Source organism: Crocuta crocuta, unplaced genomic scaffold, assembly GCF_008692635.1.
Source record: "Crocuta crocuta isolate KB4526 unplaced genomic scaffold, BGI_CrCroc_1.0 scaffold125, whole genome shotgun sequence".
Classification (NCBI taxonomy): Eukaryota; Metazoa; Chordata; class Mammalia; order Carnivora; family Hyaenidae; genus Crocuta; species Crocuta crocuta.
Window position 1 is genome coordinate 7,148,577 of NW_027531143.1, and position 24,232 is coordinate 7,172,808.

At 37.2% G+C, this 24,232-nt stretch overlaps 1 protein-coding gene and 1 pseudogene across 3 annotated transcripts in view; one reads left to right on the top strand and one right to left on the bottom strand.

Moving 5' to 3' along the window:
- TTLL7 (tubulin tyrosine ligase like 7) overlaps positions 1 to 11,380 on the bottom strand; it is a 139,514-nt gene extending 128,134 nt beyond the window's left edge. For all 3 annotated transcript variants that reach the window (XM_077771049.1, XM_077771053.1, XM_077771054.1), the window contains exon 1: positions 11,318 to 11,380. The gene's annotated coding sequence lies outside the window, so the exon portion shown is untranslated. The remainder of the gene's footprint in view (positions 1 to 11,317) is intronic.
- Positions 11,381 to 14,592: 3,212 nt separating this feature from the next.
- Positions 14,593 to 14,971, top strand: LOC144237436 (large ribosomal subunit protein eL31 pseudogene; annotated as a pseudogene).
- The last annotated feature ends 9,261 nt before the right edge of the window (positions 14,972 to 24,232 follow it).

The window sequence follows — 24,232 nt, forward strand, 5'->3', positions numbered from 1 at the left end:
AAAAAAAAAAAAAAAAAAACTATAGCAGAAATTTCATTCTGGATTCTAGACAGGAACAATTTTGTTCCTCTTAGACGACTGGTCTCTTCTCCTCATAAATAAGCTTCTCAATCATTAAATATTTCGTTTTCTTCTTTGCCTGGAAGTTAGAAAACTCAGAATTAAATGTGTGCCCAATTCTAATAAACATAAGGATTTCAGGATTTTGTTAGCTAATGTTTCCCCTAGCTCATTTCACCTCGCTTTTTCCTTCACCAATATTCTCAGATTCTTTTTCATCTCATCTTACACGTTCATCCTATTACAAACTATGTATCTTCAAACGCTATTTACCAAAATTTTGTAAAAATTCACCAAGTTGTACATTTTACTATATATAAATTATACTCAAAAAAGCACTGAAGTACAAAAGAAAAGCCATTTACAAAAATCAAAATCAAAGGACAGTAGTAGAAATGTTTCTTATAACATCTTTGAATCAATTTTTGACAGAACATTCTGAATTACTTCATCCTTACATAAGCAATCACTGAAGTAATATTGTCATTCTGTTATTATAACCTATAACTTAAAATACAGATATATAAATACATGTGGATTTATTAATGTTAGAGTGGGGTAATTTTAAGAGATTTCATTTTCTAAAGACTGTATTGTAGGGTTCTCTTGGCCTTTCTACCATATTTATTCTAAGGGAGAGGAGTACATATTGGTGAGTCAGTGTGGAGGAAAAAGCATCTTTTGTGAAATGAAAGTATTAGTAGAAAAAAGGAAAATGTGCACACGAAACAAATTGGTTAACCCAGTGCTAAGTGTGAGATGCACACGCCCACACTTTTGGCTTCACTTTTCTCCTTGCCTTGGTTGTCTTAGTAGTGATCCTCATATTTTTTTGGCGTTGGAACTGTTCAGTCTTTAAATGTTATTGACTTTGGTTTTTGCAGGTTATACCTATTAATATTTACCCTATAAGAAACTAAAAATGGATAGATGTTTAAAACCATTAAAACCATTATGGGTTAACAAAAACAGATTTTATTTTAAAATAGCTATAATTTTTTTTAAAAAAAGGAATGAGTGGTGTTTTGTACTTTTTAAATCTCTTTAATATTTTCACAGAGCAGAGATTCTCATATCTGCTTCTGCACTCATTCTGAGAGGTTGTTTTGATTAAAGTATAGGGCCTCAGAGAGATATGTAGTAGGAGAAAGAAGTATTTTAATAGTCTTCTCAGGTAATTATGGATATTTGAATTTGATACAACTCTCAAACTCAACAAACTGTAGTTTCTTAGTGCCTCACGAGGCTGGTGGAATTCTAACATCCAGAACCAAATGAAGAAAGCACAACAAAAGGGAAACTATAAACCAACATCTCTCATGAAGTTAAATGCAAAACTCTTTAACAAAATTTTAGCAAATTGAATGCAACAATGTGTGTGTGTGTGTGTGTGTGTGTGTGTGTGTGTGATGTGTACACATGACCAAAAAGGATTTATTCCATATATGCAAGTCTCATTCAATACTTAAAGATTAATCAATGTAATCTACTACACCAATAGGCTAAGGAAAAAAAAAATCATATGTGCATATCAATTAGTGCAGAAAAAACATTTGATGTAATTCAATATCCATTCAGGATAAAATGTTTCAGCACACTAGAAACAGAAGGGAAACTTTCTCAACCTAATAAAATATGTCTACAAAAAAGCTATAGCCAGCATCATACTTAACAGTAAAATACTGAATAATTTTCCTTTAAGATTGGGAACAAGGCAAGAATGTCTACTCTTAACATTCTTATTTGGCACAGTATTAGAAGTTCTAGCTCTTGAAATAGGGCAAAAAAAATTTTTAAGATTTATTTCAATCTTACCATATTGGAAAGAAACAAAGAAAACAGTCTTGGTTTGCCGATGATAAAATAAATAAATAAATAAATAAATAACTCCTAAAAGACCTACAAGCCTAGATCCAAAATGTGAGTTCAGTTAAATTTCAGGACACAAGATCAACCCGCAAAAACCAACTATATTTCTAGATACTGACAACAAAGAAATGAGAACACATTTTAAATGAATGTCATTTAGAGTCGCTCCAAATAAAATGATATAATTAGGTACAAATCGGTAATGATTATATAATGAAAATTATAAATTGCTAATAAAACAATGAAAACCTAAATCCTGAAGACATCCCATGTTTACAGACTGGAAAAATCAACACAGTAAAGATGTAAATTCTCCCTAAATTGATACATAAGTTTAAGACAATTCCTATTAACATATAGTAAATTATAGCAAGTAAATACTACACTGGATATTTTGAAAAGAGACTCCTCCAAAAAAAAGCCTATCAAAATTCAGTTGAATTTGTTAAATAATTACATTAGTCATCATAATTACATAAGGGCTCAAAAACTACATGTGGACTTTAAAGAATAAGGTGGAAAAGAATTAATAAACAGCAACTTGAAATAATTCTGCCAATATACTTTATTCTAAGTCATGTATTTATTTTGAGAGATAGACAATGGGAGAGAGCATGTGCACGCACATGGGGGCAGAGAATCCCAAGCAGCCTCCGCATTACAACCATAGAGCCCTACACGGGGCTTGATCCCACAAACTGCAAGATCATGACCTGAGCCAAAATTAAGTCGTTTAACCGCTGAAACATCCAGGCACCCTTGTCAATGCACTTTTAAACTACTTTAAGTAATCAATGCTATATAGACAACAAAAGCAAAAATAGACAAATGGGACTACATTAAACAAAAATCTTTTGTACATCAAAGGACACAATTTTGTACTCCAAAGTACCTATGGAGTAGGAGGAAATCATATACCCAATAAGGGGTTAATATCCAGAATATATAAGGAACTTCAACAACTCAAAAAAAAAATCAATTAAAAAATGGGCAAAGAACCTAAGCAGTCATTTCTCCAAAGATGATGTACAAACAGCCAACAGGCACATGAGAAGAACTCAACAGCATTAATCATCAGAGAAATATGCAAATTAAAGCCCCAATGAGATATCACCTCAACACCCATGAGGATGGCTACAATGCATCAAGTAATCAATCAATCAATCAATAACTGGTGTTAGTGAGGATATGGAGAAATTAGAGCCCTTACACACTATTGGGAATGTAAATTAGTGCAACCAGTATGGAAAATAGTATGAAAGTTTCCCAAAAAATTAAAAATAGAACTAACCATGTGATCCAGCAATACCACTTCTGGATATGTATCTAAAATAATTAAAAGCAGGGTCTCAGAGAGATATTTGCACAGCTATGTTATTTTCAGTAGCAAAGAGGTGAAAGCAACCCAAATGTCCATTGATAGATGAATGGATAAATAATATGTGGTTTACATATACAATGGAATATTATTAGGGTTTAAAAAGAAGGGTGATCCCCACATATGCTACAAAATGAATGAAGCTTCAGGGCATTAAGTGAAAGAAATAAATCACAAAAAGACAAACACCATATGATTCCATTTATATGAGGTATCTAAAGTAGTAAAATTCACAGAAACAGAAAATAAAATGGTGGCTACCAGGGGCTTGGAGAGAGGGAGGAAAGGGAACTGTTATTTAATTAGTATAGAATTTCAGATTTGTAAGATAAGAAAGTTCTGAAAATCTGTTTCACAACAATGTAAATATATTTAACACTATCAACTGTATACTTAAAAATGGTTAACATGGTAAATTTTATGTCATGCACTTTTAATCACAATAAAAATATATATATAAATAATACCAAATATTAAGTGGAAGAAAAAAATCACATTTGTGGAATGCTTACAAAATGTTAGAAATAACCTAAACAATTACATAAATCACAATAGTTTTATACTGCTCTGAAAGGAAAAGTTATTACTTTTTTTCTTCTAGAAAACATGATAACTACTTTCATAATACCATAATATGTACAATTATATTAAAGAGAGGAAAGCTCTTGGATCATTAGGTAATTTTATTTGTAGACCTAAATATATATATTAATAGATATTGATAAGTATATAGTATATTTGCTTAATTTTATTCCCACTAGAAGCTAACTTTAGGAACCTTCATATTTATATTTATTCTGGTTTCTTATGGATTCTAAAAATAAAATTCACAAATACACTCTCAAGCATGTTATTGAAGTAAGTGTGCTCTACTATAACTAATGAAGAACACATTTAACTTTTAATTCCTTAGCTAAGGATGAAAATAGCTCTCACATATTCTATAACCAAGATAAATTTTTAAAAGAGAAAATGCCTCCTATTCAGAAATGACAGCCCCCTCACATATGGAGCAGTAAATTTTCTTTCTTCCCAAAATACTCATTTGGCACTGAGTTTTGACAAGTGAAAAAGCTTTTCCACATGCATACACTTCACTTGATTTTAAGAAGCACTGATCCCCTCCCCCCCACTTCAAACTTTCCTTTATATTTAAGACATCTACTTTCCTTTTGTAGCAAGTTCCAGAAATAACTTCTTTCAACTTACCAAAAATAATGGGTTGAAATGTGTGTGTTGACCAAAGGGGACAACTGACTGGAGTAAATGTAGATCAGAGATTTTAAAAAGTATTCAATAAATTGACAAGTTATTTTTCCTCAAATACCCTAAAAGTAAAACCATTAAAATTACCCATTAAATGAATAAAAGTTATGGTTTTATTTACATATAATAGTAAATGCTAGCATCTATTGTCAAAATCAGTATCTAAAGGGGGAGCAATAAACCAATTTTTAATCCTACTATGACTGTGCATGCAAATTATGCCCATTTTTTTCCTCTCTCTCACTTGATTTTTTTACATTGTTGAAATGGAGGAAACAATATTTAATATTCTAGATTGAGACATGCTAAGTAACTAAATACCATATTGTCATCTTGCATGTGATCAAACCTAAAAGCTAAGTGAAAATGCCCCCATTTGGTTTCATGTAAATTAAGCTGAATATAGAAAGTGTCCAATTTCTATCGTTCCTTTCCACAGAGTAGCTAGCACATATTTGTTGGGTAACTGCAGACTGACTGATTCTAAATATAAACTGAGATGTGTGCTAAAATTATTGTCCTGATTTTTCAGCAATCACTGAGTATCACACATGGTTACAGATTTTATTCATTAAGTACATTGAAAAAAATAGTTTAATAATGGCAAAATTACACATGCAAGTTTTCCCATCAAATACAAAGATTCAAATTAAATCCACATTTTCCTACCAATACTCCATGCATATAGCCATTCGTCTCACGAGATCAGTCAAACCTAATATTAGGACGACATCAATTAGAGTAGATTTTACACAAATAAGTTTTAAGTGGGGTCACCCCTCTTACAAAAGAAAGATAGTACTACCTTAAAAGAGAGGCATATCTAAGCAGCTCTAAAATTCTAATCCAACACAAAGCCTCAAAATAATCTTGAAGCTGCTGCCTGTACTACTGCTGATCCATCTTCCAAAACTGCAAATGCTCAATTTACTTTAAAAAACCAATTTCACAAAAATACACTAATGGAGGAGAAAGGAGAATTTACGTAAAAATAAGCTCATTTTATCTTGCTGAATAAGACATGACACAGGTCAGACTTTGCAAAGTAGTGAGTAAAAGAGATAGAAATGTTCAAGATAATCGTTTGTCAAACATAATCTTCCATTTCAGATGACTAAGAGGAGGAACAAAAATAACATGGAGGTTTGGAAGCTCAGGAGCCGCAACACAATTTTAAAAAACGAAACATTGTGGATAGTTCAGCACACCCAGTGACCAAGAATATCATCAATTTCAAAGGAAGGAGTTCTCACAGACCTTTCGGTCAGCCTCAGAGAAGACCCAGTGATCACTTGACCACCTAACTCTATAAACTTTCAAAGGAGTAGAAGAAAGACAGGCCAACCAGTCACATGCAAGAACAAAGTGAAGGAAATAAAAGTAAAACAGATTTATCACTCCCCTTCCCAGAGCCTAAACAATCTCAACACCTTGGCTTTGTCAGCTACTATGTGTACTGTGGGCAGGAGTGTGTTAACAAATAAAAGGAATTAACAGAAATAAGGGTAGTGGAGAATAAATAGGCAAGCCCATTTAATTTAAGTTTCTTAACTTTAAGTTAACCCTAGGGAAATGGCTGGCTATGTCCAGTTCAACTTTGACAAATGATGCCTGAGAGGGATGGAAATAAATTTACCACTTTCTGAAAGCTTAAGGATATTGTTTTAAATAATAGATATCAACTAAGCACAGGACAACTTCTTCCCAAAGCACTGTATACCCCAATGTCCAGCTTCCACCAGAAATCATCTGTCTGGTCCTAAAAAGGGGGGCACTATTGTGGATTTATAAAGTCGATGCTTCAGTTTTCATTGTTTCCTTTCAGATCTCCCAAAAGTGATGACATATTACATACTTGCGTAGGTTCCCTACTTGTGCCCTCAAGGCACGTCCACATCCCAGTGTCTCCCCTTCCATTGGTCCTCAGAGACACTTAATGACCTCCCCACTTCAGTGGCTTCTGGTATTCCCAATAGGTGGAGGTGCGACCCAGAGGAAGCATCGGTGAGAGACTGGGGGAATAAGAGATGGCCAAAGCAAAGGAGGTAATGTCACTCCATCCCTACAACTTCTGGGGTAAAGGAGTCATAGACTCTCTCCTCCTTGATGTAAATTTCCTTTGGTGGAGAGTTATATGGGGAGGGAAGTGTCTGAATCCCAAAGGGAAATTCTGGGAATGTTATGTATCTCTCAATGGCCACTGATCTCAGAGGCTGTCTGTAGCAATGTGCATGGAGGAGGGGCAGAAGTCATTAATGTCCCCTACATTCTTTTGTACCAGGGCTTCTGCTGAGAACCTGAAGGAGGTCTGAAATTCCCTCCCTCGGCTATGTGGATTCTCTAAATTAGAGTACAAGAGTGAGTTCATATGCCTTGCATTGCCAGGATCCTGAATATGGAGTTGGAAGCCTGATACAGGAAAACAGAAGAAGGTGAAGTTTGAGAGAGATAGGGTGGGGGTAGGCTCCTGAGGGGAGTCAAAAGGGGAGGGAGTTGAGGTCCACAAATACAAAGCTAAAACCAGAAAGTCATGTATGCCCTTCTCAGACTATAAACTCTGGCTGGCTCTCACCAAACATGTTCTCCAACTTTATTGCCATGTTCTTCCCTCCTCAGTGGCCCCAAATGCCTGCTTTTCTCCCTACTCATGATTTTTTTTAACCGAAATATAACTGACATTCAGTATTACATTAGTTTCAGGTGTACAACACAGTGATTTAACAATGCTGTACATTATGCACTGCTTACCACTACACCAAATAAGTGTAGTTACCATCTGTCACCATTCAAAGTGATTATAATATTATTGACTATATTCTCTACGACTATATTCAGTTGTATTTTTCATCCCTATGACTTATTTATTTTATAGCTAGAAGTTTGCAACTCTGAATCCTCTTCACCTATTTTGCCCAGTACCAATAATTTCAGTAGTTTTTCTAAACAAGAGGTTGCCTGAAAAAAGTGTAATCGGAGGAACCAGAGGCAGGAGTGAGTATTATTAATTAATAATATGCCAATATCTTATATTTAATTTGTGATGTCCAAAGAGAATGTGCAAAATCCAGTAGAGCTCCAAAGCTTGCATAAAATAGTCAAACTACACCTCACAAGAAAAGAAATTGTTAACTGTGTGGTGATGAATATTAACTAAACTTAGTGTGGTGACCCGTTGCAATATATGTAAGTACCAAATCATTAAGTTGTACACTTGAAACTAACATAATGTTACATGTCAGTTATATCTCAATTTAAAAAAAATTAAACTAAGAATTCATACTTTTTAACCTAGAGATTTCATTTCTGAGACTCTATCCTAAGAAACCAATTTCTAAAATATAGAAAAGAGCTTATCAACAAAGATGTTCATGACAGCATTATTTATTATCATCAATATAGCAACATTGAGGAATGGTTAGGAAATTATGGTACATCTACCTAATGGAAAACTATGTAGATATTTTATAAGTTCACTGCCTAGTTGTAATTAAGTGAAAATTAATGTTATAAAATTTATAGTGAAAATGTTTTAGAAAGCAAAATATATATCATGATTAAAACTATGCACAGAAAAAAGAGGGGAAGGAAATATCAAAATCACATCAAAATATCAATAGTGCTTATCTTTCGCTTGTACAAGCATGGTGATTTTTTCCTTTTTATATTCTTATAGTTTCCAAATTGTTCATAAATCTATAATGGAAAGGGAAAGCTTTTTAAAAGGCAAGCTTCTCTGAAAACGGAAAAATGTTACTTGCATAGACAACTCCTTCTGGTTTTAAATTTTCTTTTTTTAATGTTTATTTATTTTTGAGAGAGAGAGGGAGACACAGAATCAGAAGCAGGCTCCAGGCTCTGAGCTGTCAACACAGAGCCCGACACAGGGCTCAAACCCACAAACTGCGAGATCATGACCCAATCTGAAGTCGGATGCTCAACTGACTGAGCCACCCAGCAGCCCTCCTTCTGGGTTTAGTTGACAATTGATCTTTTTAATATCAGAACCCAGGAAATAAAGCATTTTCTAGAAGAGCACTTGGAGCAAGGAATATGGAGAATGTGAGCAAGACTAGCCAAAGAGAAACCTGGCCTGCTTAGTAACCTACATTAGTTCCCTACGACTACCAGATGACAACCAGATTTCACTGCCTGATATGTGATGTTCTTCACTATTTGTCACTGGGTAACCACACAGTATATGAGCACTTAGCTGAACCTCCTCTGGCTTTCTCTTTACCTATCCAAATCCTTCCCATCTTGCAGAGTGATTGAATTCACTTCCATCCATGAAGAGTTTCCTGATCCTCTTATGAACCCCTCCTCTATGATTTCTCCTTCTTAAGGTGTTGATATAGCATTTATAGCACCACCTTTTTCTGATATTAGGCCAGTTCTAATTATTTTGTTAATTGCTCACATGTAAGTAAATACTTCCCCAGCTAGACTTTAAGTTCCTTGAAGTCAAGAATTTGAATTTGCAGACTGTAGTCATTTGACAAAACATGCAGATATACAGAAAGAGAGAGTGAAGAAAGAAAAGATACAGTGCTAAAGCCAGGTTGGTATTATATTCATACTTGGTGATGTTATCTAAATAAAATGTGTTGCCTTAGTTTTAAAATGTTCCCACTGACCCTTCATCGCTAAGACATGTACTTTCTTTTGATATTTTTAATACCAGTGGGATCATAGTTTTGCATATTTATTCCTACCAATTCTGCCATCCTCATGAGAATTAAACAGATTGGCCTACAAGATGCCTCACCAAGGTTCAGGATATAGTCTATAGCCATATAAAGAACAAAAAGAATTGACTTCCTAGAAGTCAAATGTAAGACTAATCACAAGATTCTACTTCTCTTAAGGTCTTGGGTGAACAACAAATATAAATTTGTGTCTCCATTTTATGGCCTTAGTTAGGCAGTGGGCTTTAGTCTATCAATATCTTCATTAATAATTCTCCAATGTAAGTAGTTCAATACTTTAGACATGATGGACTAAGATGATTATGTTCCTATCTGCCATCAAATATTATCCCAGTACTAAGAGATAATGAGCATTAGCACTATAGGAACCTGCCTCCAGAGACATCAACAAGAGTTTCATATCTTAAGAGAGAATACATAAGTCATAAGTGAAAGCAAACCAAATGGCCAAGCAATAGACAAAGCAAAACCCAGCATCCATTATTTTTTCAGAAAGAGTACACAGGTCAATTATAACTGTTGACCTGAAGGGCAGGGCAAAAACAAATCAATGCACTTTCCCACTATACAGAACTACATTTTGCTACAACACACATATTTTTTGTAAGTCAATGCTTGTCCAGATTCCACCACTTACTAGCCATGTGATCTTGAATCTTCTCTGTATTTCAGTTCCTTAGTCTGTAAAATGGAGCTATTACCTACTATGCCAAATCACAGCTGTAATGAATCAAATAACACTATCAGTCTGAGTTTATCTGTCACCCTATCATGGGATGACACACCCCACAAAAATAGTTCAGTCACACATCCCATGAACTAAATAACTGTTCTTATTGCAAATGTTTTCCCTAAAGTGTAAGAAGAAAAACAAGATTTTCTGGGTTATGTGTGTGTGTATTTACTTTCCTAATTGGTTTTTCCAACATTTGAACATCTACCATATATCACTGCCAAAAATGTGTTGAACATCTCCTGCTATGACCTAGCTCTCCTATGCAATGCTGTCCAGATATTATTTTTTGGCATATGCTTTCTAAGAAAATGGGTTTTTTCCTTCCAATTCAAAGAATGCTTTCATACTAAGAGAATGATAATTCCATATACAGTTAGTTTACAGGTTGTTGCTATTGTTTGAGATCACTCATTTGAAAATTAATTTTATATTGAACATCTAATAGACCATATATAGGTATGCTTACACTTGGACACACAACTCCTTGTTACAGTGGAAGATCCGTGGGCTTTGGCGCCTGAGAGACTTGTATTCAAATTCTTGTTCTGTGACCTTGAGCATGTAATTTAACTTCCAGGCTCCTCACTTTCCACCTTTTGGTTCTGGGTTGTTGTGATGATTTAATGAAATAATGTATCTAAAAGTAAGTGTCCAGGCTTTGAAAATATTATTTCCTACCTCCCTTAAATCTTTTCCTCATATACCAAGACCAACCAAACCCATTCTGAACACAAGACAACTTGCACACAGCATCTATTTCATACATCAGCGGGAGAACGCTAGGCAATGAGAAACTGAGTGGACGCAGGCATGAATTAGGCATCTAATGGAGCAAGAAGTAAAGAAACTGACAGGTATAGGCAAGGGCCCCATACCTCACTCGCATGTGCGAAAAACACACTAATCTGACACACTTGGAAGACTGCACCGCACACTCGCAGAGGTTTGTACCATGCTGTGGGAAAAGGGCGAATTACAGAACAAGCCAGCAGGGTGCCTCCTGGTTCACCCCATCCGACCCTGCCCGACCAGTGGCACCTCTGAAGCCTAGAAACTGAGGTGAGAGCACAGCAACTGACCTCGTCCCCCCCTCCACCCCAACCTCCCCCATTCTGCCCACATCTCTCTCGGGGCACGAATGCTGCTGAATCATTAGCACTAACAGTATCAGCTCCCGGTTCGGCCGCTCCCATGGGAGCCAGTATCCCTAGAGCTGTGACCGTCCCTGGTGGGGGCCGAGCCCTCGGGGGCTGTGGAGACGGTGAAAGGGGGTCTGGGAGGAGCAGGGCAGCAGGCACTCACCCGGGTGAGGAAAGCCCAGCCACGGTCCTCGCCTCCCGGCTGCAGGCGGTCCGTCTGCGGCTCCCCCGCCTCCCGGGTNCGAGGGCGCCGAGGCCCGGCGACGGTTGGGAGGAACCAAGGCCGAGGGGATTCATCCGTCGCCCAGCCGCGCCAGGAGGGCTGGGGGGCTGGAGGTACCACCACAGGAGCCCCTGCTGTCCCTGGCTGTTGACGGAACACAAATCTTTAGATTTTCCGGGCACCCCCCCCCTCCCGGTTTGCCTTGGTCCCGCTCAGGGCTCCTTTAGAACGCGGCAAACAGAGGACCTAGCGACGGGTGCGCCTGGGCGGTGTCCCCTCCTGGGGGGATGCGAAAGGGCGCTGGCCCGAGCCCTGCCTTGGTGCCGCCTCCCGTTCCGCGGCGGGGCCCTGGGGCGCCAGTTCCCGGTGTACCTCTTACTCTAACGTCTCACCACAAATCAGAGCGGGGCATCTGAGTCCTTGGAGGGGATCCTCAGATCTTTTACCCAAGCATCTTTGTGGAGCAAAGAATTCAAAGGTATCCACGCCCAGCCTGAAAGTTAGAAAACAAATCAGGTGGGCCCATCCTATAGGTGATTTGTAGATACAAGTAAATAAGGGACCGTTTTGAATCACACAGTTGTTGCTCCACAAATGTCGAACCACAGCAGCTGGAAAAAATGTGGGTTTAGGAAACCCTTTTAACAGTTCTATAAAAGATTATTAAAGAAATTCAAAAATATTTCAGGTTCATTGTTCCCTATTTTAAAGATTAGTGTCTTGGGAATGAGGGAGGAAATAGTATCCTAGTATGAAGTGAACTTTATGGAAATGGAAAGAGAAGTTTCCACCATGACGTGTCTTAGACTTTTGTGAAAGCACTTTTGTGGTCCCTTGGTCCCTGCCCATGTCACAACCAGGTTTAGGCAGGCTCATTTCAGACCATGGTAAAATTTAAAATAAGTGTATAGTTTTATTTATTTAAAAAAAAAAAAACAGGTTGGCAACTACCTTCAAAATATAATTTAAGGGAGTAAAAAAAAAAAAAAAAGACCCTTGTAATATGTTCCCCCAAATAGAAATTCCACAGTCAAAAGCCATTTTCTCTGGATTAAGATTTTGTCCTTTTTTGAGTTAACATAATTTTTTAACATAAATTGAGTACATACTATGGACCAAACACTGTACTGAGACTGTTTCCAGTTTTATTCATTTATTCTTCTAAAAACTCCTGTAAGATTTGTGATATTTTGTTGCCAGTTTTTTTTTTAATGTTTATTTATTTTTGAGAGAGACAGAGCATGAGCAGGGGAGGGGCAGAGAGAGGGAGACACAGAATCTGAGGCAGGCTCCAGGCTCTGAGCTGTCAGCACAGAGGTGGACATGGGGCTTTAACTCATGAACCATTAGATCATGACCTAAGCCGAAGTTGAACGCTTAACCGACTGAGCCACCCAGGTGCCCCAGTATCATTGCTAGTTTTTAAACAGACTAGGCTCAGAACATTTGCTGTGCTGGGTTCACATCTCATAGACAATGAGCAGCAGAGGAAGCATTGCAATCATTCCACTAGAATGGCTTGAGGAAACATATACTAAGCTTTAGCATAACCATAATTGGCCTTTGAATGTGAGTTTACTTATCCTTTCTTTATGAACACTAGGTTTCATGGTGGAGAAAGGGATAATTAAGTATCTAGGGCGGACGTCACCCTGAGGTTAGGAGTTGGGATTCAGAAAAACAAGCTGTACTTCACCCATAACTAACCTGGAAACATCAATTTCAAAACAAACAAACAAAAAAACATGGTTTGGGTAATGTGAGGGTGAGGAGGAATTCTCCACTGCCTTTCTGTTAATCATTTTTACATCATCATTTACACTATATTGTGCTTTACACTACCTGTAAACTATTGTTGAATATTATACTCTGCACCATTATTCTTCCCAGAAAGGAACAAGAGTTTTTAAATGGACTTTATGTCATGGGTCCTCATATACTTTAGCAGAATTTAAAGTAATAGGGTATTAATAACTCTCACATCATGTTAAAGAAGCTTTCTGAGAAATAAGGAATAAAATTAAATCGTTACTCTATGTTGTGCCACTGTTATTGTGTTAACTGTTATCGTAAATGTTCACACATCAGTACCAGGAAAACAAAAATCCTCAGAGCTCCATGTTGCTGAGGAGCCCGAGTCTAGATCCCTAGTGAGGCCAGGCAGCTATGAATCAGGGTGGGGATGGCTTCAGCCTCAGAAATGGCATGACTCTTCTCTCCACATACAGTTGTTTCACTTTCAGAGGAGACATAAAAGGAACAGAATTGAAGTACCCAAAATGTCTTTGGAATTAGTATTCTCTCTGTCTGATTGATAGGGATACAAGACTGAAGGATAAGGTCTCAGGTGATTTACCTGAAACCATACTGGGATTTAGGACCTAGTTATCAGTGACATCTCCAGCCATCTGTCTGTATAGGCTGAACTTCTTGGAAGGTATGTTTCTAAATGAAGAAGGAAGGGGACATTTTGTGCCCTTGACCTTAAGAAAGTGGCAAAAGGAATGGAGGGAATAGTGTGATGCCTGCATTCCCTGCTCTCCCACAGAGTTTGCACATGCTTTGGGGAGTTTGGGAGTTCAAATTTTGGGAGTTTGAGCATGTTGGGGAAAGAAGTTAGGGCCAGAAACTGAGGAATTATCTTCACAAGTGACTTTATGGGATTTCGAGTATAAGAAATACTACTATGGGCCCTAGTGACACAGAGCCAGGGAGAGGGCCATTCTCTCACTCAGCCTGCCACAGACCTTCGTGCAACCTTGCCCCCAATAAGGAATGGCTCCACCGGTGAAGGCATATTCTCATAAAGGGAACTGGTGGCCAATGCACAGTCAAGATGACTTGACTAGGAACCCAAAGAAGTAGAGAAAGAGTGGAATTGTTCTGGAGCACCTAGGAGACTCAGCTGAGTATTTCCTGTCATAAATGAGGGAGCTTGGGGGAGTGAGGGGAGCCAAATGATTGTTAAACATAATGTGATTATTAAACCTTATTTACGCAGCGATATATTAGGGTGAATTCATTTGTACTCACAAAATCAGCATGACATGGGGACATTCAAATAATATCACTTTTAAAATGATATTAAAAAGAGAGCCAGAAAGAAAGAAAATACCTTTGATATTAATAACTTTGATAAAAACACAGTGAGCCACACCATGTTGAACTTTGATTCAAGAATACTAAGTAACTCCTGTCTGACCTCGCCCTGCAGAATGACTCCTGCAAGGAAGGGTGGGAGAAGGGTCGTTCTGCTATTAATGAAGTAGTGACCAGAGAATACACCATCAACCCCCACAAGTGCATTGACGAAGTGAGTTTCAAGAAATGTACTCCTCAGGCACTCAAAGAGATCCGGAAATTTACCAGGAAGGGGAGGGAACTCCAGATGTGTGCATTGACACCAGGCTCAACAATGCTATCTGGGCCAGAGGAATAAGGAATGATCCATACAGTATCCATGTGCAGTTGTCTAGAAAACATAATGAGGATGAGGATTCACCAAACAAGCTCTATACATAGGTTACCTATGTACCTGTCACTACTTTTAAAAATGAGAAGACAGTTCATGTGGATAAGAACAAATCGAACTAATCGCCAATTGTCAAACAAAGGAAATGTTTGGGAGTCCTGGGGCATCTTCCCAGTGTTGGTGTCTGCAAAAACTGAGTCCTGCTCCAGAGAAAGAGCTGAAGCCCGCAACTTCTCCCCACATTCCTGGAAGCGGCTTCTAGACCTGCTACTTCTCTGCCCCACTTCCTGGATCTGCTGCAGCAGAGTGGTTACTGTGGCAATGGCTTGACACAAATCATTTTCTTCTGTATCTTCATGGAATATACTGTACAAAGTTTTACAGAACAGAATAAATTCTGTCTGGAATTAATATATATATTAATATATAGCAGCATAACCAGAAAAAAGAATATTAATACCTACTATGTATCGGCCAACATACTAAAGTGTGTGGTGATGTTAACATCCCAAGTTACTCCTACTGAGAATATTTAATAGTATCATTTCTGTTTGCTTTTAGCTATCACTTTTTTTTCAATGTTTACTTATTTTTGAAAGAGAGAGAGAGAAAGAGAGCATGAGCAGGGGAGGGATAGAAAGAGAGGAAGACAGAATCCCAAGCGGGATCCATGCTGTCAGCACAGAGCCCAATGAGGGGTTGGAACTTGTGAACCATGAGATCACAGCCTGAACAGAAATCAAGAGTTGACACTTAACCAACTGAGCCATCCAGGCACCCCTAGTTATCACTTTTAAATCATAGTGTTTTTCAGGTAAATATTATTATTTTGTGAAGTACTATTTTCAACCTCATTTTATAGATAAAGAAACTGAGAATTACAACAATTAGTCAAAGGTACCACAGCGAGAAAGTGGCAAGGCCAGGTTTCAAATCCAAACCAATGCATGACATCACTCTCAAGATACTTTTACTGCCTCCTGCTACACAGAAAGCAAGTTGTACATTGCATTCTTCTCTACAATAGAAAATCTATTTTGTATCTTTTAAATCTATTTTCAACTCTCATTCTTCAAAGGAAATGAGTCATTTCTTAAAGAGGATTTAAATGAGACTCCTCCCAGTGGAAACATTGGGTACCCTTTTCTAGGTTTCTGTGCTCAGAAAAGAAATGCTGAAACAAGAAATGACCATTGTAGCACAGAGTTAGCCAGTGATTTCAAAATTCTTGCTACAAATTCTCATTTTAGGAACTCTTGAGAGAGACTTTGGAACCTGTATTCTTATTAAGCACCATAAGTGATTCTAATGCACAACCATTTGACCAGGTTTACCACACCATACAGGACAAGAACATGAGGCTCACAAACATGCAGTCTGTTAGACTTAACCCTTTAACCCCACCACCTGTTGAAAAGAAAGTTGGAGACTAGTATTTAAATTTTTTTTAATGTTTATTTTTTGTTTTTGTTTTTGTTTCTAATTCCTAGGAGAGAGAGAGAGAGAGACAGCATGAGCAGGGGAGGGTCAGAGAGAGAGGGAGTCACAGACTCTGAAACAGGCTCCAGGCTCTGGGCTGGCAGTCAGCACAGAGCCCGACGTGGGGCTCAAACCCACAAACCAAGAGATCATGACCTAAGCGAAAGTCAGACGCTTAACCAACTAAGCCACCCAGGCGCTCCAGGAGACTAGTATTTAATATCCACTACACAGGGAGCCTGGGTGGTTCAGTCAGTTAAACATCCAACTCTTGATTTTGGCTCAGGTTATGATCTCACGGTTCATGAGTTCAAGCCCCACATGGAGCTCTGGGCTGACAGTGCAGAGCCTGCTTGGGATTCTCCCTCTCCCCCACTCTCTCTCTGCCCCTCTCTGCTCTCTCTTTCAAAATAAATAAATAATTTAAAAATAAATAAAATAAAACCTATTATACATAATTACACATTATTATACAGAAATGTATTTATTAAATTGTTACAGCCTGGGTGCCTGGGTGACTCAGCTAGTTAAGCAATCAACTCTTGGTTTCAGCTCAGGTCATGATCTCATGGTTAGAGCCCCCCATCAAGCTCTGTGCTGACAGTGTGGAGCCTGATTGGGAGGCGCTCTCTCTCCCCCTTTCTCTGTCCTCTCCCCTGCTGTCTCTCTCTCAAAATAAATAAACTGAAAAAAACTTTTTAATTCAATTGCTAACTGCCTTTTTCAGTATTATTTTGATCATTTTGAAACTTCTTCAAAAATCCTCAAGTTAAAGACTATACACATTCACAATTACTATTGTATGTCAATACCTGGAACTTACGACTCTTTTCCATTATTATGTGATATTTTACATAAGAGGAAAAAGAAATGAATTAAAACAGCATTAAATTTACGTATTAATTTTTGGAGAATTAACATGTTTATAAGAGTAAGTTATTCCATCTAACAAATAGACTTCTTCATTTGTTTATTTTTATCTTGCATTTCCCAAGAATATTTTTCTTTTTTTTTTAAGATTTTATTTGTAAGTAATCTGTGCACGTAACGTGAAGTTTGAATCCATAACACCGAGATCAAGAGTCACATGTTGCACTAATTGAGCCAGTCAGGGCCCCCCTCCCCACCATAGTTTTGTTCATATTTGTTCTTCACCTTTCTTACCAAATTATTTTTTAGCATGTGTCTTCTGAATGAAATATTCTTCCCTTTTCCTTTTCTATGACATTTTACCTGAATAGAGAGAGAGAGAGAGATTGGTTATATCTGTAATTTATTTTTTATTAATCCAACACACCAAAGTCTCTTGTTTGTTTTTTTCATGAGAATCTCTTGGGATTTCTAAAAAAAAAAAGAAACACACAGGCATATCATCAGTACCTGGAACTTCATCTCTTTTTCCATTACTTAGATCCCTGTTACTGTATTTACATTTACTAGGATCACCAATACAAATGATTATAGTGATGCCTGTCTCATTCCTGATTTTAAGTGAAAGATTTAATTTTTGCCATTTAAGTTGTTATTGGACTTTTCTTCATTACATAAGTAATTTGTAAAAATTATCAACAATCTTCTGTTTCTATTTTCCTTCAAGTCTTCCTTGGCATTAGTTGCTTGACCTTTGTGTGAGGTCTTCCCACCACCTATTGATAATGGTTGGGTTTTTCTCCTTTAATTTTTAATGCAATCAATATGTAGATTGACTTTCTGGAATTGAACTGTTTTTTTCATTCCTTTTATAAAGCGTGTTCTGTCATGGTGGATTAGTCTTTTGATTCACTACACTATTCTATTCTCTAATGTATTATTTAAACATGTGGCTTTTATAGCCAGAGATGAAATTGGCCTTCACTTTGTCATTGTTGTTGTTGCATTCCCTCTTTGGCTTCAGTATTTAAGATATTCTGGGTTCATAAAATTAACTGGAGAACTTTCTGTCTTCTTCCAAGTCCCACAATAGTTTAAATAATATTGGAATTATCTATTCTTTAACGGTCAGATTAAAAATTCAGCTGTGAATCCATCTGCCTGCTGCCTTTTTCAATAGGAGACCATTAATCACTTCTTCCATCTCTTCTATAATAATTGGTCTACTTAAGTTTTCACTTCTTCTATGTCATTAATGATAATGTATATTTTCCTAGGAAAGTAATCTCTTTTTCTAGTTTTTTTTTTTTAATGTACTGCTCGAGAGTCGCCTTTAGTATTTACCTAAAGCTCTTTTAATTTCTTTCCTAATTTCACATGGTTAATCTTGCTTAGTTTTTATTCCATTCTCTTCTCTTTATCATGCTCACATGGTATTGACCTAGTTTATTAACCTCTTTACTGATTCAGTCTTTGAATTTATTATTCTTTTCTATTTTATTTATTTTAATAATTTCAGCTTTTATCAATATTAATTCCCTCTTCCAAGTTTTTTGTTTTTGTTTTTGTTATTTTTGTTCTTACTTAAATTCATTAACTACTTAAATCCTTCTTTTTATTTTCACCTTTCTCCTTCCAAAATTCAGGGCAACACATTTTCTTCTGAATTCAGTTTTGCTGTTCCCTGTTGTTTTAGTACAGTGTTTATTTTCCCAATATTTCTGAGCATTTCCATATTTCTCCTTGCTATGATCTAAATGTTATGCACCCATCAAATTTGTATGTTCAAATCCTAACCCTCAAAGACGATGGTATTAGGAGGTGGGGCCTTTGGAAGCTGCATAAATTATGAGGATGGAGCCTTCATGAATGGGTTTAGAGCCTGTATCAAAGAAGCTCCAAAAATATTCCTAGCCCCTTCCACCATGTAAGGACACAGTGAGAAGATGCCTGCTAGGAACCAGAAAGAGGACCCTCATCAGAAGGCAACCATACTGACATCTTGATCTTGGATTTCCAGCCTCTAGAACTATGAGAAATAAATTTTGTTGTTTAAAACTACCCAGTCTGGGGTAACTGGGGGGCTCAGTCAGTTGAGCTTCTGACTTCAGTTCAGGTCATGATCTCAGTTTGTAAGTTCGAGCCCCACATCAGGCTCTGCGCTGACATCTCAGAGTCTGGAGCCTGCTTCAGATTCTGTGTCTTGCTTTCTCTCTGCCCCTCCCTGTTCACCCTCTGTCTCACTCTGTCTCTCAAAAATAAACAAACATCAAAAAAAAATTTTTTTAAACTACCCAGTCTGGTTTTTTTTTTATTTTATTATAACAGCCCAAAAGGACTAAGACACTCGTTTAATCTCATTTTCTTTTTTTTTTTTTTTTTACTTTTTTTTCTTTATTTCTGAGAGAGAGAGAGAGAGAGAGACAGTGTGAGCAGGGGAGGGTCAGAGAGAGAGGGAGATACAGAATCTGAAACAGGCTCCAGGCTCTGAGCTGGAAGTCAACACAGAGTCCAACACGGGGCTCAAACCCACGAACCGTGAGATCACAACCTGAGGCGAAGTCGGCAGCCCAACCGACTGAGCCACCCAGGTGCCCCTCTCATTTTTAATACAAAACTTATCTCACTGGATGTTTCTTAATTTCCAATTAATTCTATGGACCATGATGAGGAAATAGAGCCTATAAGCTCTACTTCTCTGTATTTGTAAGGGTTTTCTTTTTGGCTAAGCACATGCCAAAAGTTCTATGGAAATATTTATATATATATCTTATTTAAGGAATAAAATGTTCTATATTAATATGTTACATCAAGTTTAATTGTGTTATTCATTTCCTTTGTCTCTCTATAGCTTTTGGGGGGGTCTATAAAATTATTGCAATTCTGAGAAATATACTGAAAAATCCAGCACATTTATACTTTATAATTTTCTTTCAATTACTTTTTTAATTGAAATAAAATGTCCTCTTCTGGTCCTAAAGTGTTGTTTGTGTATTTAGCTTCTTATTTTGTTTGCTAAAAGCAATTCATTTAATCAATTCATGATGTCTGTCCTTATATTACTTAGTGGTTTTAACTTCTACATTGCCTATTAATATTGTTTCTTATGAAATATTTCTATGCATTTCCATTCTTTTGTTTAGGTTAGTTTTTCCTCATTCTTTTATTTTCAAACCTTTTTGAATTTTAAGTAGTATATTTTATGCAAAGAGCAAAACCCTGCTCTTTTTTAAAAAAACAAATCTAACAGTCTTTTTTCATAAGAGAATTTGAGTCCAATCACATTATACATAATACATTATATATAATGCCTGATATGCTTGGCTTTATTCTACCTTATTTTTTACATATTTTTAAAATATTTATTTATTTTTGAGAGGAGAGAGCACGGGAGGGGCAGAGAGAGAGAGGGAGACATAGAATCCGAAGCAGGCTTCTGACTCCAAGCTCTCAGCACAGAACCTGATTGTGGAATTGAACTCACAGATCATGAGATCATGACCTGAGCTGAAATCAGATGCTTAACTGACTGAGCCACCCAGTAGCCCCATATTTTTGACATATTATACCATGTTCCTCCTTAAAGGTTATTCTTATGCTTGCCCATATGATCAGGTTCCATTCATTCCTTTTTCCCCTTGTTTGTTTGCAAGTTCTACCGTGGTTTTTTCCTTTTTTTTAATGGCTATTTTCCCTTCTCTTGTTCTCACAATCAGATGGTACTACTGAACTGATAAAGGAAAGCATGATGCTAATTATTTTCCTTAATAAGATTCTATAATTCCCACTTTCCTCTTCCATTTACATAAGTCTTTAAAATTATTTCACTTTCTTCCTTTCTCAACATTCTTTCTCTCCTACCCTCCAGTTCTATTTCTTCCTTCATCTTTGTCCATCTTGAGATTTCTATTCTGCTCTATTCCTTGTCTGGTGAAAGACTTTTCTTGTGGATTTTCCTCTGAGTACATAAGTAATAAGCTCTTTCCTATGTATCTTCAGTTATTTTTCTTTTATTGCAATAGGCGAAAGATATCAGGTCATGATCTCATGGCTCATGAGTTTGAGCCCTGCGTCAAGCTCTGCACTGGCAGTGTGAAGGCCTACTGGGAATCCTCTCTCTCTCTCCCTCCCTTTCTGCTCCTTCCCCATTCACACTCTCTGTCTCTCTCAAAATAAATAAATAAACTTTAAAAAATAAAAATAAAAAATAAAGCAGAGGCTGCCAGACCCTGCTGTTGGTCTTGAAGGAAAGCCCTTGCTCTAATGTCTCCTGGTACTCCCACAGCCTGGGGAACAGAGGATCCAGGCTTCCTGTGTTCCCCTTTCTTGGCCTTGTGAGGGTAAGCAGATCTGAACTAACATTATCTTCTTCCTGGAGATCCACAGGTCCCTGGCATCCAAGAATTTCCCAACATTCACTACTTTTAATCCTCACTAAGTCCTTTATGATGTTCTTTGCCCATCCATGAGGAAAAAAAGATTCAGGACTACTTTCCTTCTTCTAGAACTCCAACAGAGCCTGAGACCTCACTTCTACCCAGCTGCCCATGGAAGCCAGCAGTCATTAGGCTCTTGAGAGACAGATAGCCTACAGCTGAGGATGAAGGGAAAAGAAGCTGTGTTCATATGGACAAATGACCAGAATCTACATTAGGCCTAACTCTGTTTATCTATAATTCAAATTAACTTTTATTTAAGCTTCTTCCTCCCTCAGGCAGTAAAGATTTTATCTCAGTTAATTCATGATCTTCTCTCCTCTTCCCTGGAATCGGATCATGGTTCTGGAGTTTTTATGTGGCGTTGAAATGTTGAGACAGCAGTGAACATGTGGTCTGAGTCATCTATCCATTTTGCAGGGTCTATCTGCATAGAGACTGTCTGTGATAGTTATTATTACATGTTCTAACATCTCTTTTCATGTTATATAAAAACAAAAAAAAAAAAGGACAATGAAGCTAGAATTCCTAGCTGAGCCCAAATAGTCCATGCTCAGTAAGGGCTTGTCTGGAAGTCTAATGTCTATCAAGAATATATCTCAATAGNNAAAAAAAAAAAAAAAAAAAAGAAAAGAAATAAAACCAAACTCAGACACACAAGCTTGTTTTGATAACAATTCCTCTGTGCCAGAATTTGAATACAGCTTAATATCTTTGGCTCACATTGTCCTCTGGCCCAGCTCTCAGCTTCATGTTCTGGGAAGATGAAGCCTGAAGAAAAACTAAAACCTGTTTTACTGGAAACTCATGAAAACATTGAAGGCACAAAACAATAATATTTGGGACCTCCCTGACAATGATGGGTGGGAGTCTTTCTGCTTAATTTTGGGGTTAGTGCTGCTTGTTTGTTTTTCTAATTTCAGCTGGGCCCATTTTGAGGACAGAAACTTATCACAGCTATTGGCCAATACCAGAAAACTAGAGAGCAGCAGCACCAAAAGCGGCAACAGACTATGATTTCTTGGAAGCTCAACAGAGGAGAAGGAAAATGGCAAATGCTCTATGGTAACAAGATGTCTTAAGTTCTGAGGCAACTCTGAGCAGCCTCATTTCCCTCCCTGAAATAACGGAGGATCACACTGAGTGGAATTAAAGGTACTTTACGAGAAGAAAAAGAATGAACCTAGAAAAGATGGGAAAAGAAAGCAAGCATACTAATTGTAGTTGCTATGCTTCCATTTTCACCCATAGCTGCTGAGGTGTAAGGAAACAATTTTATAATGAAAGTTTAATGGAGAATAAAACTGAGTCACATGACCATTTTCCAGAGTCATATAAGAAGTCAAAGACTCGTCCAAGGACTAAAGTCTAGCTAATAATCCGTAATGGTATTCCTCTTTCACTTAGGGAGGAATGATTCAGAAGAAATCATCAAGACAGATAAGAAATAAAAACTCTCAAATATTTGTCCTACTGCTTTTGATTTTATAATTTTCTGATTGGATGTGAAGGACTACAAACTTATCTGGCCCTCAAACAGAAAGAGTGATCTTCAGTCTTGTGCAAGTTTCCCACACAAGAGTGATATGTTTTAAAGAAGGAATATGGTCCTTCCTACCCAATTCAATCCCACTTCTTCATTCTGTCAAGGATGTGGCTTAAGGATTTCTGTTTGCTACTCCCAATGACAGACACTCTTTTTTCTTATAATTATAATTTTCATGCTTTGTTATTTTAAGGATGAAACTATAACATTTCTAGTTAGTAATTATAGTAAGCCAATTTGTTGATAATAGGATTTCAGGTCATCTCCAGAGAAAAAATTGTAAATAATGTAACCTAAGTTACCCAGAGAGGATATGAGCCTGGTAGATTATAATGGTAAGAGAGCTAATAGTAAGAGTTATTTTTTATTCACCTTTCAATAAGTAAAATACACTATACTAAGTACTTAATTCATTTAATCCTCACTTAAACCCTCTGAAGAGACCATATTATTCCCATCTGGAATTTTAAGGGCATTAAATAACTTCCCCAGTGTTACAAAGCAAGAAATTGCTGAAGTGGGACTTAAGACCAAGTTTTTCTAAATCTAGGTCTTTCTGATTCTTAAGCTCCCATCCTTACTGTTCCAGTCTACTGCCTTACCAAGAAAGAGAAGCCAGTATATTCCATACAATTTGTGGATCAAAGTATCCCAGACATTTCACACTTTGTCACCAGGCTAATTCCTTAAGAAAACCCATTCCATTTGCCAAGCAAATAATACAAAATTAAACTTGCAAACCTTTGGCTCACCCTCACATTCCAAGAAGAGTAATTTCCTTAGAAGTATAAGGAATGAAAATCTGACTCACAATAAATAATTCTATCAAATATAGTTCCGTACTGCCTCTCACTTTGCCTTTTGGCTTAAATCACTGCCAAGACTAATAGATCTCATAATATTTTCAGGATACAGAGAATAATTAGTGAAATTTATCTAATGATACAAAATTTTAAAAAGTATTTTTGGAGCACCTGGGTGGCTCCGTCAGTTACGCGTCCGACTTCAGCTCAGGTCATGATCTCACAGTTCATGAGCTGGAACCCCGTGTG